A 19,538-nucleotide genomic window follows, 5' to 3' on the forward strand; every position below is an offset into this window, starting at 1 on the left:
CTCCTCGGGATCGGAACTGTCCGACATACCTGAGTGAGAAGAAGATCCAGGAGATCAAGACCCTGGATGGTCTTTCCTACCAGGAAGCGCGCCGTAAGTTTAATTCCACGAATACACCTGCCCGTACACTCGACTACAGCATGAAAGCTCAGAGTCTTCCAGGTTCATCATTTTCAACATCGTCACCTGTGCTGATCGCTGCGCCCAAGGCGACTGTTGCTGCTCCCAGCGACGTCGCAAAGAGTAAAAGCTCGAAGGGGGGGACCACCCCAGCTTCGACCAACGGGAAGTCTGTGCAGGCTGGCAGTTCCCAGCCGGCACAGCATGGGGGGAAGACTTAGGAGGTCGACGAAAGTCGTGCCCCAGCCGGCGGAGGCGGCATCGTCGACCAGGGCTGGGGAAACCGTCTCCCAGCCCGTCTAAACTAGAAAAGAAAAGGGGGAAGAAGAGCACCCGTCCTGAGCGTTCTCGGACTTCCCCTGCGAAGGAGAAGTCATGCCCCCCGTCTGGGGGGTATGAGTCTGCGCCGGGCGGTACTCCTGGTCCGAAACCTGCGCGCTCTCCTCGTAGGGGACCCCTTCGCCCCCGAAAAACGTCGAAGTTCTGGGCGGCATCCCCGCCGTCTGTTGACGACGAGATGGATGTCGCGCTGTCCACTACATCTACGGATGTAGATGTTGATAGTCTTTAGGTTTGTGAGCATTTTATTGCTCATAACCTAACACTACTTACATCGTCCACACTATGGCACTGTTACAGTGGTATTGTAATGTTTATGACAGGCATCTTGCTGAGTTACGTCAGCTCATTAGTGAGTACGCAGCGAGTATAGTCTGTATTCAGGAGACCAACTTCAGACCTGGTCATCGTACGGCCTTGAGAAATTTTAAGCTATACTCTACAGAACGATACTGTGCTCACCGGGCTTCCGGTGGCGTTGGCATTTTTGTACGTTCTGATACCTACAGCGAAGAGGTTACATTAGGAACCCCGCTCGAGGCTGTAGCTGTTCGCGTTTCACTGCCTGTCATAGCAACAGTGTGTAATGTTTATTTTCCACCAGGCCAGCATCTTAATACAACTGACGTCGTTGATCTCATAGATCAGCTTCCACCTCCCTTCCTTTTATTCGACGATTTTAACGCCCATCACCCCATGTGGGGCTCTGAGGCACCTTGCCCCCGGGAAAGAGAGCTGGAAATATTAGCAACAGATCTGGATTTATGTATTTTGAACACAGGGGAACCAACTCACTTTAGTGTATCTTATGGCACGTATTCTCGGATCGACCTAAGTCTATGCAGCCGAACGTTGGTTCCACTGTTTCGGTGGAATACACACGATGATCTCTGTGACAGTGACAATTTTCCTATTATCCTTACTTTGTTGAAGCATAAATCCGTCGAGGCTTTCCCTCGATGGATTATTAAACGTGCTGATTGGGCAAAGTTCTCATCACTAGCTGTCTTTAATGACGATATCAGGCGGACCGTCGGCGAGGAAGTAACTTACGTCCCCCAAGTTATTCTTGCTGCTGCTGAGGAGTCCATTCCGTTTTTCTTGGGGGCTCCTCGCCGAAAACTCGTTCCTTGGTGGAACGATGAAATAGCAGCAGCCATCAAAGAACGCCGTCGCGCTCATAAACGTTACCGTCGACAGCCTACTGTGGCCAACTTGGTAACATTTAAGAAACTCTTCGCTAAGGCGCGAGTTCTTATTCGACAAAGAAGGCTTCATGGGAGAGATATGTGTCATCCATGACGTCACATACTCCTTCATCTCAAGTGTGGACGAAGCTTCGACGAATTTCGGGTATTCAAGGATTATCTGCTGTGCCGGGAATTTCCATTGCAGGCAGTGTCGCCACTGACCCCCTCGCGATTGCTAATCATCTCGCCAGTCATTTCGCGGATGTCTCTGGCTCCGGGAATTACCATCCTGATTTCCTCCCTCTGAAGCGGGAGGCAGAACCTCATCACCTTAGTTTTGCCACCCGAGATTCAGAGGACTACAACGTGCCCTTTACGGAGTGGGAACTCCGCAGCGCCTTAGCGCTTTGCAAGGACACGTCTCCTGGACCGGACAACATCCATAACCAGATGTTGAAACACCTTAGTGATGATAGTTTACTATATCTCCTACCTGTGTTCAACCGAATCTGGACAGACGGTGATTTTCCGTCTCAGTGGCGAGAGGGCATAGTCATTCCTGTCCTCAAGCCTGACAAAGATCCTAAGTATGCAGGAAGTTACAGACCGATTTGTCTTACAAATTGCCTGTGTAAGCTATTTGAGAGGATGGTAAATCGCAGACTCGTGTGGTGTCTGGAGAAACAAGGACTCTAGTCCGAGTACCAATGTGGATTTCGGGCCGCTCGATCCACCACAGACCACTTGGTACGCCTGGAGAGCTCTATCCAGGATGCGTTTCTCCGCAAACAGCACTTGGTAGCTGTCTTCTTTGACTTGGAGAAGGCCTACGACACCACCTGGCGATATGGCATCCTTTCAGTCCTGCATCAAGGGAGATTCCGAGGTAACTTGCCGGTATTTATTGCGAATTTTTTATCCCTCCGTCTATTCCGTGTCCGAGTAGGGAGGACATATTCGCAATACCACGTTCAAGAAAATGGAGTCCCACAGGGATCGGTTCTTAGTTTCACTCTGTTCGCGATTGCCATAAACGGTATTGTCGCTGCTGCTGGTCCCGCCGCAATACCGTCCCTATATGTGGATGATTTTGCTCTGCACTATAGCTCGTGCAGTATGGCAGTCGCAGAGCGACAATTACAGCAAGCTATTAGGAGGGTGGAGAAGTGGACCTTAGAACATGGCTTTCGGTTTTCTGCCGCAAAGACCTCCGTTGTCCAGTTTTGTCGTCAACGTACTCTTCACCCTCATCCTGAGCTTTATCTATGAAATGTCGTTCTTCCAGTTGTTGACACCTACCGATTTCTTGGGCTCCTTTTTGACAGTAAATTATCGTGGGAGCCACACGTGCGGGAGGTAAAAGTGCAATGCACCAAGAGGCTTAAGCTCTTGAAGTTTCTTAGCAGCACTAATTGGGGAGCTGACCGCGTGGTGCTCCTGCGATTCTATCGGGCACACATTTTATCCCGGTTAGACTACGGCAGTGCAGCATTTGGCTCCGCAAGACCAAGCGTTCTTGCGAAGCTGAACAGTATCCACCACAGCGGGGTTAGGCTGGCGACGGGAGCTATTCGTACTAGCCCCATCGCTAGCCTGCTCGCTGAGTCTGGTGTGCCGCCTTTACACCTGAGGCGCCAGCAAGTACTACTTACGTATGCTGCAAATTTGCGAGAGATGCCACTTCATCCGAGCTATCCGTGCGTGTTCAACAATGGCAACCGTTTGTTGTACGCTGCTCATCCTCGTGCGACGCGGCCGGTTGGGATACGCTTGGATAGCAGTTACGAATTGTTTGACGTACCTTCGATTCCTTGCCTTGTCAGACAACCAAGTGGGGTACCTCCGTGGGTTGTACGACGACCTGAAATCATCCTGGATTTGCACACTGGCCCGAAAGGAGACACGGACCCTTCGATATATCGGAGGATCTACCTGTCCGTTGTTGGCCGCTATCCAGGTTCAGTCGTCCTTTACACGGATGGTTCAAGGACAGATACGAAGGTGGGCTGTGCGTTCGTTGTCAACAATGATCGGATTCTTTTTGCTCTCCCGGACACCTGTAGTGTGTATACGGCAGAGCTCTGTGCTATCTGTGAGGCTCTGCGGTACGCACTAGACAATGAGCGCCGACACTTTCTTGTGTGTACTGACTCCTTGAGTTCGCTTCAGTCTATTGATACCTGTTTCCCTCGGCACCCTCTGGTGCAGCGGATCCAGGACCTGCTGGCCGGGTGTTCGGATGCCGGCACCAGAATTACGTTTGTGTGGCTCCCCAGCCACATGGGCATAGAGGGAAACGAGTTAGGAGATCAGGCTGCCAAGGAGGCAGTTACACTGCCCCCGTTGTCTTTCAAGGTTCCAGCAAGTGATATTCGCTCTCAGCTGAGACATCTGGTTATGTCTCATTGGCAGATGGAGTGGCAGGCCATCCCAGTTCCCAATAAGCTGAGAGCGTTAAAAGTAACAACGAAGGTATGGAGGACTTCCCTTCGGGCTTCGCGGAGGGAAGCCGTGGTATTATGTCGCCTTCGGATCGGCCACGGTATGTTGACGCACTCCCATCTACTGAAAGGATAACCCCCTCCGGTGTGTACCTGCGGCGACCATCTTACCGTGGTACACATCCTTACGGAGTGCGTGGACCTGACCGATCTGCGCCGTAGTATTAACCTTCCGTGTACTATCTCCCTTATCTTGCGCGATGACGAGGAGTCAGCAGACCTCGTCATCCGCTTTATGAGGTATAGCGGTCTGTTTTATCGTGTGTGATGATGTCCTTTGTCCTAGTGTTGTTTATGTCAGTTGCGCTTTTATCTCTTCGACTTCTTTTTAGTTTGTGTTGCGCATTTTAATGTGTTATTTGAACGTCTAACGTCAATTATGTGTTAATATCTGTATTACTGGGCAACGCCTTATTCCTTCGATTTCCTGTACTTTCTCTTATTTTAATAGAACATAAGGCATTGCGTAATAGATCCACTGACTGTTTTAATCTCACCCTCATTTTTCTTCATCACCATTCTTTTTAAACTCTAGTCAGTGGATACTTTTTAAAATTTTAACTTCATGTCTCATGTCATTCCTTTCGTTCCATTAGGGGCCGATGACCTTCGATGTTAGGCCCCCTAAAACAACAAGCATCAATCATCAATCAATCAACCAAGTGAGTGCGTAGGCTTTACTTGATGTTGCTCCTCCATAGGTCAAGTGAATACGCGTAGAGGACATTCTTTCACGATGTGGCTGATGGTTTGCAATTCAACACCACAGTTGCAGAAATTAGTCTCCAACCACCCCCATTGGTGTAGTGCAGAAGCAGTTCTTCTATCGCCGCAGCGTATCCTGTTTAATCTAGTCCAGATGGTGCGTGGGAGGTTGAACCCACGAGGTTTTGCTGTTGGGTCATCGATATTGATTAGACCGTGTGGGTGTAAGTTAGCCCAGTCTTGCTTCCATGCTTCGTCAGGTCTAAAAGGTACCGTCAACACGGTTTTCTTGGACCCGATTTTCAAGTCATTTTCTAATTTTTTGTTTTATTAGTCAAATAAAAATGTAAAATCGTCCCGATAACCTTTATTTTATATAACTGTAGGTGTTATTTCAAAGCTCGGGTGTAGTTTGAATTGTATGTATTGAACACAAAGTACAGGGGAGCTTTTTGAAAATTGGGTCAAAGTTACACTCATGCTTGGGCTACCTCAACCCATGTCATGTTTTCCTATTATAAAACCATTGTAAGTAGGCACTGGGTCCAAGTAGGTCGGAGGTTCTTTAATAACACCATTCGCATACACTGAAAAATATACAGCAAATATTTTAATAACCCCCAGATGATAGGCACTAGTCTACCTAGTTTTGAACAAGATATTTTTATAACAAAATATTTATACCTTGTGCTAGTTAGTCTGTTCTAATGTCACTGATTCGTTTCAATTAACTAAGAGAAATAAAAAATCACACACTTTTTCAAAGTGCCTCACGAAGGCTAGCTGTTCTTGTTCAGTAAACAATTTGCGATTACCCGGTTTCTGACCGGATTTGTTTTTTAATCTTCTCCTGGTGGTTGATCAACTTATTTTAAAGACTTATTCAGCTTGCCTTTGCGACTTTTGCCCTGACTGAATCACTGCTAAACATTCTTCAAGCTGTTGGTCAGTATAATCTGCATATTTTAGACTTCCAGGCAGTCTTTATTTGTACACCGTAATGTTCAGACCTCTGAAGAACGAGAACGAAGTTACATTTTAAAGTGTGTAAAATATGGAAACAGGCCAGTTATCACATTCTATAAGATAAATTAAATGTTGCGGACTACTTGGACCCACGTCTCTCGTGGTTATGAGTAGGCCCACTCACTCTATATATCATAAATTTCTGCAAAAACCTTGCTACATCTGAGAAAGAATTCTACAGCATGTTATTGCCCTATATGTAATTGCATACATGCTTACTTACCAATGTTCTGGCTTCCATGAAAATACAGTAGACAGGCGGCTGGCCATTTTTGTTCTGTACTTAACATTTCTTCAACACGTACTACATGTACGTAACACGACCTAATACTAGACAATTTGAGGGAATACTTGACCCAGCAAATGGAAACCGGACTAGAAAAGCGAATCAGTAATGCCGTCAGGGCTGAGCTGGAAAACACGATGGGGGCCCACCGCCTATACCAAAAAGAACCAAATGAACCTGAAGTAACCGAAAAGGGAAGGGAAGGAAGTGGAACCAACACCCGAATCAACTATAGAAGAGTCACAACTGCAGTTACAAGGCACAACAAAGTGGAGGAGACAATGCAACAAACCATGCCAGAGGACAGAGTGGTGCACCACCAGATGAACCAGATGGAGGATATGAACAACGGCCAGGAGGACAACGGACACAACAATGCGAATAGTGCAAAAGAAATAAATGACATCTCGCCAGCGGAACAGATAATAATGAACTCGTTCGTAACAGCAGCCAAAATGAGCACGAATGCAGAGAAAGGGAATAGCGGTCGCGATAACACGTGGAAGAATGGTGGGAAAAGAAGAATGCAGAAAATGGACGAAGATAGTCTTGTACACAAAACCTCAGACAACAGCGGGATAGACAAGTATAATACTCAGATGACATGGAAGCCTAGACCAATACCTCCACAAAGGAGTAATATGCAAATCCGCTTTCCTAACGAAGCACAAGCAGAAACACCGCCGAGAAAGGAATATGAGTTGGTGCAGGTAAAAACTCCAGACCTGGAATATGCTAATTTTCCGGAGCAAGTTGCCAGCAAACCAAGTGGAAAGCAAACTAGACAGCAATACGCAATGATAAGCACAGGTCCAAGAGCTGAAGAATTACAAGCGGCAAAGAAGTAAGCTTGGCTCTTTATCGGGCGTTTGAGCCCGCACACAACCTGCGATGTCATAAAGCAATACCTAGAAAACAGAGGAATCAAAGACGACGTTACATGTGAAGAAATAATAACCAATTACGACACGAAAGCTTTCAAAGTGGGGATTCCATTTGATCTAATGGACAGGGTTTATGAAGAGGAATTCTGGCCGAATGGGATTACAATCAAACATTTTCCATTTCGATCCTTTCGCCCCATACGAGACAATGGACGCTCCTTCGAATAATTCGGAAAAGAAAATAGTTGATAGAAGGAACCAAAACTTAAAAGACGCTTCAAGAAGTCTAAGAATCATGATGTGCAATATAGAAGGGCTAAAAGGTGCAATGAATATGAGCCCGGAAAAGTTTCTATTGTACCCGTCATGCCGGGCTCAGCTCGGCCGGTGAGCGAGGATCTCCTGGGGTAGATCGTTCGCTTATCGGCTGTGCGAAAATTTTAAGTGCAGGGATAGATGATGAACTAGTGGCAAATGAGAGCAAGCCAAATAGGTTTCATACATTTATTACAACTACTGCTCTTCTCAAATTCTACAAATAATTTACAAAATCTAGGAACTTTCATATGACTCATCTTCTTTTATGTCGTTACCAACATGGACACTCCATCGATAAATGGAACAGCAAATGCCTGAGTCTGTAAATATAATATTTTGAATTTTAGTTGAAAAATAATTAAATGATTAATAATAATTAATTTGAGATTATCTCTACCAATAATAATTAAATGATTTGAAAATAAAATTTCCTTCCTCAATGGACTTCATTTAAATCGAGTTTGAAAATGATCATTTTCACTCCTTTCTAAAAATTAAATAAGAAAATATTCTCCCATGGAATTATGGTTGAATCGTCTTCCTTGACCTTTAAACTAGTTAATGAATTCCCTTTCATAATTAGTCAGTAGTTGATCTTCACACAATAATTTGGAATTTGACATCATGGTAACCTACATTTACCCATTGATTGAAAATAATTAGTTATGTCACGCTTACAACTTCTATTTTGTGAATTCAATCCACTGACATGGCCTATACTTATTTATATGTATTCGCTAGTTAAGACCCTATTCTTCCTTAAAACGAATAAAATTCATTAAAGGTTTATATTCTGTCAAATAGTGAACCACTGAAGTTGGCATAAAATTGGCCAAAAATCCACGAAACAGCGAAGAGCATCATCAGAAATATGGACTGTAAAATTACAATGAGCAAGACACAGACAAATCACACACACTACATTCACACAAAGATACACGGAAATATTATATACATATTTACACGAATGCTAGCCCTTGATTATTATTTTCATGTTTATTCAAAGTCAGGGAAAATATTCTCATGATGACAATATCGTGGGGACTTCCTCTCATCAACTTGAGATGTGATAGAGCAATGATTATCACTTTATTGAAGAATTCAGTCATACGACGATGTTCAGTGAAAATTTACGAGCAAAAATCATCCGAAAATCATCGACAAAATTGCCTAAACACAGGTCAGAATTAACATTACGCGCACGCGATTCATGAGCTGCGTTATTTATTTTTACCTTTCCACCATAATTGTGGCCCTCAATTAATCTGCGCTCACAACGAAGAAATTATGTCAGGTAACATATTTTCTTCTTAAATTGACTCAATAATGGATGCACAACTTATCTGCTAAATTCTATAATATCCATCTACCAGTCAAATAATTATAATAGCACAGCAAAAATATATATAAATGTATCGGTCAGATACTGCCATTTCCCAGGCCTAAATTAATACAAATGAGCGCACATCAACCTTATTCAATAATAATTATTATTACGCTCATGACCTTAGGTGTTCCTTTACGCGATAATTAGGTTAATTTTTATTATTATTATTATTATTATTATTATTATTATTATTATTATTATTATTATTATTATTATTATTATTATTATTATTATTATTGTACCGGGCGGTACACCTCCACGCCGCTAATTCAAAAGGTGCGCCAGTTGAAACTCCTCTGCTGGAGGAAACCTGAACTTTATTGACGGTATTAATTTTCTACTTTCTCAGAAGATGTCACTACCTGTAAATTTCGGAGTTTTAGAACTGTGTCATTTTTGATGTGTTTTTGTTTTGCTTGAAGTAAGAAGTGTGAACTTTCTCTTCTAGAGGACACTACTGAAGAACTACAATAGTGCACCCTAGTGCGAAGAAAAAGAACTGTTCTTTGGAGAAATTTTTATTTCAAAAGTTTGTTTCTTGTTAAATTTCCTTCTGTTATGGTTTAAGTTGGCTGTATACCCCTCTCTTTTTCCTTGTTTTGTATTCAACCAATCCCGAATTTCTTAACTTAATTTTCCACCAATAATGTGTTTCTTCTTCATCTTGTGTAGGGGTTTCTCTTTATTCTCCAATAAAGTGATTGTGGGCGGGTGTTCTCATTCCCCTAACGCCTAGAACCTTCCGCGAGAGTATATAAACTGCTGATTTTAGGGTCTCTGCGCCACTTCTGTTCCATCTTTCAGTGTGTAAAGTACATAGCTGGGGGCGGGAAGCGCCTCTTTCTTCGGCAGCGGTCAACAACAAGGTAATGGCCAATTAATAACTTCTTTCTTTGCTAGCTCAGCAGTTTAACTCTCGGGGCGGGTCCGAAGTTTTTCCGTTATGTAACCTTCCTTAAAAATGTAAAGAATCTGGTATCTATTTTACCTTTTAAACTACGTATTGGGATAGAGAGTGCTTAACCCTCTCGATCTCCCACTCATATTGTTTTGAGGTGAACCTTTTTCTCAACCTATTCTTCCTTAACATTATGTAAATTTGTTTCTTTTCTAAAGTCACCTCCGTAGTATGGGATTAGCCCTTGCATCAGTGGCCTAAGAGCCAAATTAGGTTTTAAAAACAAAGTGTATTAGGAGTGCCGATCGCCTCCTCTCAAATTGTTATTTTGGAGGTCATGTAATCAACCTTCTTTTCATTTAATAGACCTCAGTAGGTTGGGTATTTTACCCCTGTGTCTATGTCCAGTGAGGACAACTCGAAGGTGGAGTTTGGTGTGGCCTTTGAGAGGCTTAAAGTTGAGAGCGAGTGGCTCTTTTTGAAAATTGAGTGTTGTATGCCTCGTGGAGGCTTTTCAGTGTAATTTGGAGCAAGGGCTCCTAGGCATGAATGGGGTTTTCTGCCCCTCTGTTGAAACTTGTGTTTGGGGTAAAACTGAGCTGATTGCCCAAGCATTGTGTTTTCAGGGCTCGAAGCCCAAATCCTGTAAATATTGTAACTACCCTTTGACTTGCTACTTTGTACCTGCCATGCTTGTTATTTCTTTGTTTTTGAAAAGAAAATATAACCTTGTTAAATTTTAAATTAATTTTACTTTCGTAGTTTGAGTCCCGTTCACACCCGCACCTTCTTTCACGCATAACTACCACAAAAACACGGTAAAAAGTGGTAGCAGAGCGTGGTTGAATGGGTCTCATTTTAGCCCCTTTTGACGGCTAAATATTGTTCTGTTCCGAACTCTAACCATTTTCTCAGTTGCTGGAATTTTTTGAGGTTTTCAAAATTGATCTGTCACCATGCCCGGCCCTCGCGATGTTCTCTATCTTAACTATTTGTGCAAGGAGGAGTTGATCTATGAGTTAACTATCAGAAATGTACAATCTGGAGGCACGGTTGCAGTAGACACAAACAAGCTTAGAGAGTCCCTAGATTTGCCCATTTCCATCCCCAATTTGGGAGAGAAAGAAATTGACGACTCTCTTTCCACGATCGCGGAGAATATTACTGGGCTAGCTTCTGTAGTTAGTTTTTTTGATGAAAATGATCCTTCTCCTAATCAAATTAAGCGTGTGCAAGCTAGGCTGTTTCATTTTTCAAATAGAGTTAACGATCTGTTGTCTCTAAAGTTGAATGACGTTCAGAAGAAGGAAGCTAGTACGCTGCTTGAAAATATGTCTGAATTATCTAGCAAGGTCACTCAATTGTTAACTGGGGAAGTTCCTCCCAAAACTGATCAACCCGCCACGATGAATGCTGGGAGCGAGGAAGAGCCCCCTAAGGGAGAAGTCAAAAGGATAACCGTTGCTGCTCAAACTATCTCTGCCCCATTAGACGAGTCTGAACGTCGTAACTGATTGACTAATGTACGTTCTGAATTAACTTCTTTGCCACTTAAACCTTTACAGACTATGTCACCCGGGTTTAGCAGCTTGCCTCATCCATTGGCAATGTTGCTCAGAGGTATCTCTAAGTTTTCCGTTAATACCACCAGTGGAGTTATTTCCTTCTTAAGGTTTTTAGTTGAATTTCAGGATCATGCCCTTGTTTTTTCTCTTTCTCCGTGTCAAATTTTGCAAATCATCTATCCTTATGCAATTGGTATTCTCTCTGACAAAATAGTAAGAGCCATAGCCGAACAGTCATCTATTGAAGATTTTCATGCACACTTACTTGCAAATTTTATTCCCGCCCGCGCGAGGTCATCTCTGATTCAGAAGCACTATTATCGAGTACAGAGATTGGATGAAAATTTGGCTGATTTCATACAAGACATTAAGTTTTATACTAAGGTGTTCGCTCTTGATTTTCCCGAAGATCTGATTGTACAGGCTATTGTAGAAGGAATTTCACCATCCTATAGGTCATATTTGTGTTTCGCGGCGTGCCCGCAAACCTTCTCTGAACTTGAAGCGTTGGCCGTCTCAGCGGAAGGAGTTAGATACGCCGATTCTTTGCGTGTAGCGAAAGAACCCCCGCCTTCCTTTAGTAATACTCGGCCTCCACCTCGCCGATCAGTCACCCCTCGTAAATGTTATGCTTGTGGGTCGCCTGACCACCTGCGCAATAAGTGTCCACTGATCAAGTCGAGTGGGACAAGGAATGGGGCTGGTTCATCACAAGGCTGTTTTAAATGTGGGGCTTTCTCACATATCGCCAAGAATTGCCCAAACTCAAATAGCACCCCCTCCTGCTCAACTTCTGGTGCAAATTCCACCTATGCCAATAATAAAAAGTGACTAGTGGCTTCGGCTGAGTCGACTAATCCATCTTCCCGAGACTCAGCCCCTGGTAAACAGGTTGTAAATTCAGGGAGCGAGCAGTCTTCAAATTCATCTTTTGAATGCCCTAAAGAATGTCTTAGGATTGCGGCGGATACTCCAGCACCTATTCCTTTTCTTAAGATTGAGTTAAATAACGAGCCTATAACCGCTCTATTAGATTCAGGTAGTGTTTGTTCAATTATTTCGGACCAATGGTATTCAAAATTTAAGTCTGTTTGTAAACTACCTGACTATGTCTCCTCTCCTATTCAATATGTTTCGGCTAATTCATCCCCATTAGAAATTCTAGGTTCCTTACTGGTCAAAATTCGTATTTTTAAATTTACATGGAAAACCAAACTGTTTGTGGCTAAGCACTTGTCTTGCCCCATCATACTGGGAGCGGACTTCATTTCTCACACTGGTCTTGTGCTCGATCTTCAGAGTAAGTCGTGCACATTCAAATTTGCGTCCAAATGTAAAATTCCCTTGTTAAAGTGTAATTCTGTGTCATGTTCATCTATTTCGCCTACCCAGGATGAGATGTTGTTAGACCTTAGACATCTACCTGAGGAGCAGGCTGATAGTATTCGTAAATTATGTCAGTCATTTCCAGAGGTGTTCTCTGATACTCTTGGTGTTACTGACCTTATTGAATACAAAATTGAGGTCACGGATTCGATTCCTGTCCGTTTTCCACCATATAGGCTATCTCCACCTAAAATGAAGGCATTGAAAAAAATCATCGATCAAATGTTGAAGGATGGTATTATTAGGCCCTCTAAGTCGATGTATTCTTCGCCTATTTTTCTAGTCCCGAAACCCCAAGGAGGCTTCAGGCCTGTCATTGATTATAGGGCTCTCAATCGGAAGGTGGTGTTACAATCTGTGCCACTTCCCGACCGTCATTCTTATTTTTCATGGTTCCGTAAGGCCAAGTTGTTTACTATCTTGGACCTGAATCAGGCCTATAATCAAATTCCCCTTGCCGAAGAGTCTAAACACCTCACAGCGTTTGCCACGGACTGGAACTTATACGAATACAACCGCGTGCCTTTCGGGCTCCCCACGGGAGCAGCTGTACTCACTAGGCTACTAGATAGGGTCTTCTCCGACATCAAATTTGAGTACTTATATCACTACTTGGATGATGTCGTATTTTCAGAGACTTTTGAAGAACATCTAGATCATCTGCGAGAAGTTCTCAATCGCCTTCGTAAGGCTGGGTTAACTGTTAAGTTGTCCAAGGTTGCCTTTGCTAAGCCCTCTATGTCATTCCTAGGGCATATTGTATCACCTGATGGTGTAGCAGTCGATCATTCTAGAACACAGGCCATCCGTGATTTTAAACCTCCCAAGGACATAAAAGGTATCGCCAGGTTCATTGGTATGGTGAATTTCTTCAGGAAGTTTATTCCTAACTTCGCTAATAGAGCGGCGCCCTTAAACCTTCTTCGTAGGAAAGGCATCAAATTCGAGTGGGGACCTTCTCAACAAGCCGCTTTTGAAGATCTTAAATTAGCTCTCTGTAATGCCCCTGTACTTGCTATGCCTGATTTCTTGAAGAAAATCATCGTCCAAACCGACGCGTCGTCGTCAGCAGTAGCTGCAGTCCTTCTTCAAGAGACTGAACTAGGGAGGCGACCCATCGCCTATGCAAAAAGTATTCCATCTATGAGCTCGAAGGTTTGGCAGTCTTATTCGCCTTAGAGAAGTTCCGTCTCTATCTGGAACACGTCAAATTTGACCTGGAGACAGATAATCAAGCCTTAAGCTGGGTCTTAGGTAGGCCGCGTCGTACTGGTCGTATAGCCCGTTGGGCCATCCGTATTTCTGCCTTCCAATTCGATGTCAGGCATATCAGAGGTACCGAAAATATTGTTGCTGATGGACTCAGCCGTATGTTTTCCAACGACGTCGAGACCCATGAACCGGTCGATAGTTCATCACCTTCCGAGTCCATACTATCTGATGTTAATGCCATCTTAACAGATGTTCCCATGCTCTTTAGCGATATCGAGAAATACCAACGTGAAGATCCGACGCTGGCTCCGATAATGGAAACCCTTTCTTCTGGGGAACATGTCGTCCCTTATGTTCTGAGGAATGGTGTTCTATGTTGCCCCTCGAGGCATGATAAGATGATGAAAGTTGTCGTTCCAGCTGTTCTTGTACCTATGATCTTCAAGTATTATCATGAGACCCCATTAGGAGGGCATCTTGGAATCTTTAAAACTCGTGAGAAGATTCGTGAAATGTTCATCTGGAAAGGTATGGACGGTGAAATCCGTGAACTAGTGAAGGCTTGCAAACCCTGTTTGCTCAGTAAACCAACCATGTCCACCAAGGTAGGCCTTTTGTCTTCTCATCAAGCGTCGCGCCCCATGGAACGCCTGTATATTGATTATGTAGGACCCTTCCCCCAGTCTAAGGGAAATGCTAACAAGTTTATCTTGGTATGCGAAGACGGCTTTACTAGATTTTCCTGGTTATTTCCGACTAAGCTGGCTACCGCTCAGTCTACCATTACTTGCTTAAATTCTATTTTTGCCTCTTTTGGTCCGTGCCAATATATTGTGTCTGATAATGCTAAGGCGTTCACATCTAATCTTTTTCGTAAATTCTGTTTCGACTTGTCCATCTCTCATGTAACTACTTCTGCTTATTACCCTCAACCATCTCTAGCTGAACGGGTGAACCGTAATCTCAGGTCCGCGCTTATTGCCTATCATCATGAAGATCATTCCAGGTGGGATACATCCCTGCATTGGTTGGCTTTTGCTTTGCATTCGGCGGTTCATGAATCACATAAATTTACTCCAGCCTCTTTGATGTTCAAGTTTGTTCCCAACACGCCGCTCTCTAACCTCTGGTCTCTGAGTGACATTCTACCCGAGACAATAGATCCGGACATCATTAAAGATCTTTGGAAGAAGGCTAAAGCCAATCTTAAAGTCTCTCATGAAAAGGTTAGGGAAAGGTATGATCGTGGACGGAGACCCACCCCTTTGAAAGTAGGTGACCAAGTTATGGTCAAGAATTTTGTTCCCGCGGGCAAGCTTGCCCCCAGATTTCATGGGCCATGTGTCATTCTCGATTTTCTTACGCCGGTTACGTTGTTATTAAGTAATACAGCCACCGAGAGGATATTTAGGGTTCACCTGTCACAGGTGAAACCAGTGTAAATTTTGTGTCAACTTGCTTCATATATTCATGAAAGGAATATGAAGGTTATATTTTTTTTTGAGTTTCACCTTTAAGGCTTTCTGCCCCTTCTATAAAAATTAGTTTCATATGTAAGTATTTTTGTAAACCCTCCCCGCACCGTTAAACTGCCATTCTGTCCTTACCACGGCCATTACCACGCTCCCGTCTCCTGCTATACACACTGTGGCTTGTATATATTAAATGCCCAAGGTACGTAGAATACAAGGTAGGGATCACGAGAGAGGTGCGCAGTGGCAAAGCAGAGCTGTGACGTCACGCAGGACCCTCGCGTTGAATCTGCTCTGAATGAGATAGAGGTAGTTCGAATAAGAATCGCTGTACACGCAGAAGCTAGGTGCTAATAATACACGATAGTAACATATCTGTGGTGTATAAGAAACCGTATGTATTTATTTTATGAGATAAAACGTAAAAAGCAGTAACAGTGTACACTTTTCAGTATGCTTTGTCATGCCATTGCAGGTTGCACAAATCATAGCAGGCACGCGAAGGAACGAAACATACACTTTCATGTATTCCCTAAAACCACTGACGTAAATAAATGGTGACAGAAGTAATCAAGACATTATCGAAAGCTATCTTTCTCAGCTTCGTGGGTTCGGAAGGCTTTATGATGATCCGCTTCCGACAGCTGTGACGCGAAATGTGAAATCATTGCTTCTAGCCTCAATGCTGCCGAGGCGATAAGAATTTCCAACTGTTCTCTGAAAGATTATGAAATATTACGCCCAAATATGTACTGATGAACTCGATCAAAACTCGGATATCGTGTGCCAGTCTGAAGGCCAGCGTTGAGCCCACAACATCCTATTTTTTATCGGAGGATGAGCAAGAGTTCGTTAAAGCCCTTGAAGATCTAGTAAAACAGCTCGAGGACAGTCGTGAAAGCAAGGAGCCGCTTGAAGACTTCACTGGCTATATAGCTTTTAGGATAAAGAAGAAGAACCTCGATATAGAAAGTAATTACGGAGAAAAGACAGGTCAAACTACAAGGGGTAGAAATTAAATTTCAAAAGGAGTCCCAAATTTTTTTTTTTTTTTTTTTTTTTTTTTTGCAAGTTGCTTTACGTCGCACCGACACAGATAGGTCTTACGGCGACGATGGAACAGGAAAGGGCTAGGAGTGGGAAGGAAGCGTCCGTGGCCTTAATTAAGGTACAACCCCAGCATTTGCTTGGTGTGAAAATGAGGAAACCACGGAAAACCATCTTCAGGGCTGCCGACAGTGGGTTTCGAACCCAATCTCCCGAATACTGGATACTGGCCGCACTTAAGCGACTGCAGCTATCGAGCTCGGTAGTTTCAATTTTACCACGGGAAAGAACTGAAAGACGGTTCTAACATCATCACAAATCTTACGGATATCCTGAAAAAGAAATTCCCCGAAATTTATGAGCTTGAAAGTTGCTTCGTGAGAAGCCGTTCTTTCATTCGAATGGACGCTTTAAACAAAAGTAAGACAATGAAGAGACCGGGTTTCAGTTAATACAACACCGATAAAGAAAGAAGAAAAGCAAAGAAATTCCACTGATGCTATGGATAAGTGTCTTTGATATTCTTTTTGTTTTAATATCAGCATTATTCTTTGTGTATAACATACCTGTTTTTTATGAAAGGCTGTTTATTATGTTGTATATGAAACCAGTGTTAAGAATGTTAATATACAGGCTCATTAATATGGCCTATCTAATGTTAACGTGGAATTTGTCATTTCCTGGCACTTGGAGGAGAACATTTACTGTACTGTTTGTGTTGTGGACAACTTCCTAACATTTGCTGTTTGTGTTGTTAACAGTATACATAGTTTCCGAATACTGCTTGTAACAACGGACATATTTCCTGCAGTCATCAAGCTTTAATGTTCGAGTCTGTAACAATTAGAGTCCCTTGTTATTGTTATCATAGGTGCTGAGAACATGAACATATGGAATGGCCATTCCACTGCGATCACAGTCTTAGCATTGTTACAACCTTTTATACAGATCGAAATACTTCAGAAACGCTGCTGGATTCACACTGTATTTGATCTCCTAGTATTACTCTACTGTAATAGTGGAGTGGAATGCATTTTCTTAGGTGATGTTAAAATATCAATGAAGTTCTCTTATCTCTAACTTGTGGCTAAAACAGAATAGCTTACAGCAGTGTATTAGCCTACCTCATACAGAAGACAAGCCGCTGAGGGTTCATGTTGACGTCATCGACGGCCAAGCGTGGTGGGGAGACCTGCGCGTGATCCCTACCTTTTACTCTAACTACCTTGTTAAATGCCATGGATATCTGCACGCTGCTGGCCCCTCAACCTCTCCACCAAGCCTGTGCCCTCAAAAAATGATGATGGTCCAACAATATTCTGCCGCCTAGCTTTAATGTTTCAGTGCCCCCGCAGCCGCGCGGCGCTGTGCCGCCACTGGGCTTGAGGAAGGGCCCCCTCGACCCCAGCGAGGACGACATGTGCACGGCGAGCCGGAGCTCTCCTCCCGGCCAAGGCTGATGTGCGGCGCACGACCTGCTACTTGCCCGCAGCCTGTATATGTTCACCGCGGGCGCGGCGTGTTTCAACACCACTGCTCCCCTCATAGTGCGGGCGAGCGGTATCTCAGGGTACTTGAGGGGTCCGAGCGGCCTCCTCTGGACGCAAGCTGCAACGGCCGGTCTGGCCATCCAACTTAATCAACATCAACTACATGGACAGTTACTATAAGAGATGACTACACTTGGGAATTCAACAACAAAATCTGGTGGACTTAGAAAATATTTTCCTCGATTTTAAAACTAAAGTTTTCCTTCTCAATTCAACTTCTACAAACATAAAAACTTTACTTCTCCAGTTACAACACAAATTTTGAAACTGAATCTAACCACATTAAGATAATCTTATAAATTTTTCGGCAATTAATCTCCACATCTACATCAAAACTTGGACCTAGTTTTCAAACAAATTTCATGTGTCACCCCTGGAGGAACATTTGGGGGGGGGGGGGGAGGTCTGTACCGGGCGGTACACCTGTTCCTTTGTGATGAGGTATGTTTGAGGCTTAATCTTCCAAACACACAGGGTCCGAGAAAAACTCAAGTAGTAGTCTTGAGTGGGACTGTCAAGCTTCCATGGTGCGGGTCTAGGATCTTGATGGTTGAAATTCTGTTCCTGAGTGCTCTTATATACTAAAAGTGCCTGTTGGAGTTGATAATGTATTTCGTACAGGGAGTACAAGATATCAGGTAAATTCTTGAGAAGACTTTCTTCGTTCAGGTGCAGCTGTGTGGCTGGATCCGGGTGGAAATCGTCTCTGCATTTTGAGAAGAGGTGACTTTCCTGAGTTAATAAACCTTGCTGAAAACTTCCGTCATGAGTAGGTCTTTAAGAAATCATTTACATGGGAAATTACATCAACTCCGAATGGCATTTTCTGGAGCTGGTGGAGAGAGTAGTAGAAAGTCAAGCGCTTTAGATAAGTGGGATTATAGTTTTCATCTCCCAGCTTTTACTTACAATCTGGTATTCGATCTAAGAACACAGCATAGTCGAACTTTACGTCGACAAGTCTGGACTGATTTTCTGTGATGCGTGATTGGGCCATTTTAATACCTTGGTCGGATGCTGTCAGGGCAGAACTTAGTTCAAGGTGTGTCGGAGTCACTGATGTCGGTGATGAGGTAACTAGGTTAGAGTTTAGTAGTCTATCCTTTTGGTCCAGCCGGTCCAGAATTTGGCGGATCTGTGAAAGCAGTTCATTTTTATAGGTTGGATGGATCTAAATGTTGGTTCTGAAGCTCTCTTCCGTTTATCCGCTGGAGGTGAGATCTTCCTAGCTTCCGCTCCAACTTCCTCCAAGAAATCAAATCAAATCGGGATCACTCATCAAAAGACTAGTTTGTATTCATCTGGAGGATGAGATTAATTGTGTTAATTGAAGTTCTTTGACCATGACCTACCTCTGATCGAAAGTGAGTTTTCAAGTGATTGTGAGATGCATTTTGCTCTGCCCAAAAGGTTTAAATGGTGATTTGTGTTGTATAAGTGGGGGTGTTCAACGACGTATATTTACTGTCTTTATTTTATTTTAATTTGAATGTTAAACCTAAATGTTTCCCGATCTCATAGCAGCCAAAAGAGACTTTTATTTTGGGAAGTATGGTTCAAAGCACGGGAGGGTAGAAGAGAATACAAACGCTCCGTGTATTACAAAGTAGTATATCCCGGCCGATTAAGACATTTAGAGTCACAGATAATGA

Source organism: Anabrus simplex, chromosome 4 (genome assembly GCF_040414725.1).
Source record: "Anabrus simplex isolate iqAnaSimp1 chromosome 4, ASM4041472v1, whole genome shotgun sequence".
Lineage (NCBI taxonomy): Eukaryota > Metazoa > Arthropoda > Insecta > Orthoptera > Tettigoniidae > Anabrus > Anabrus simplex.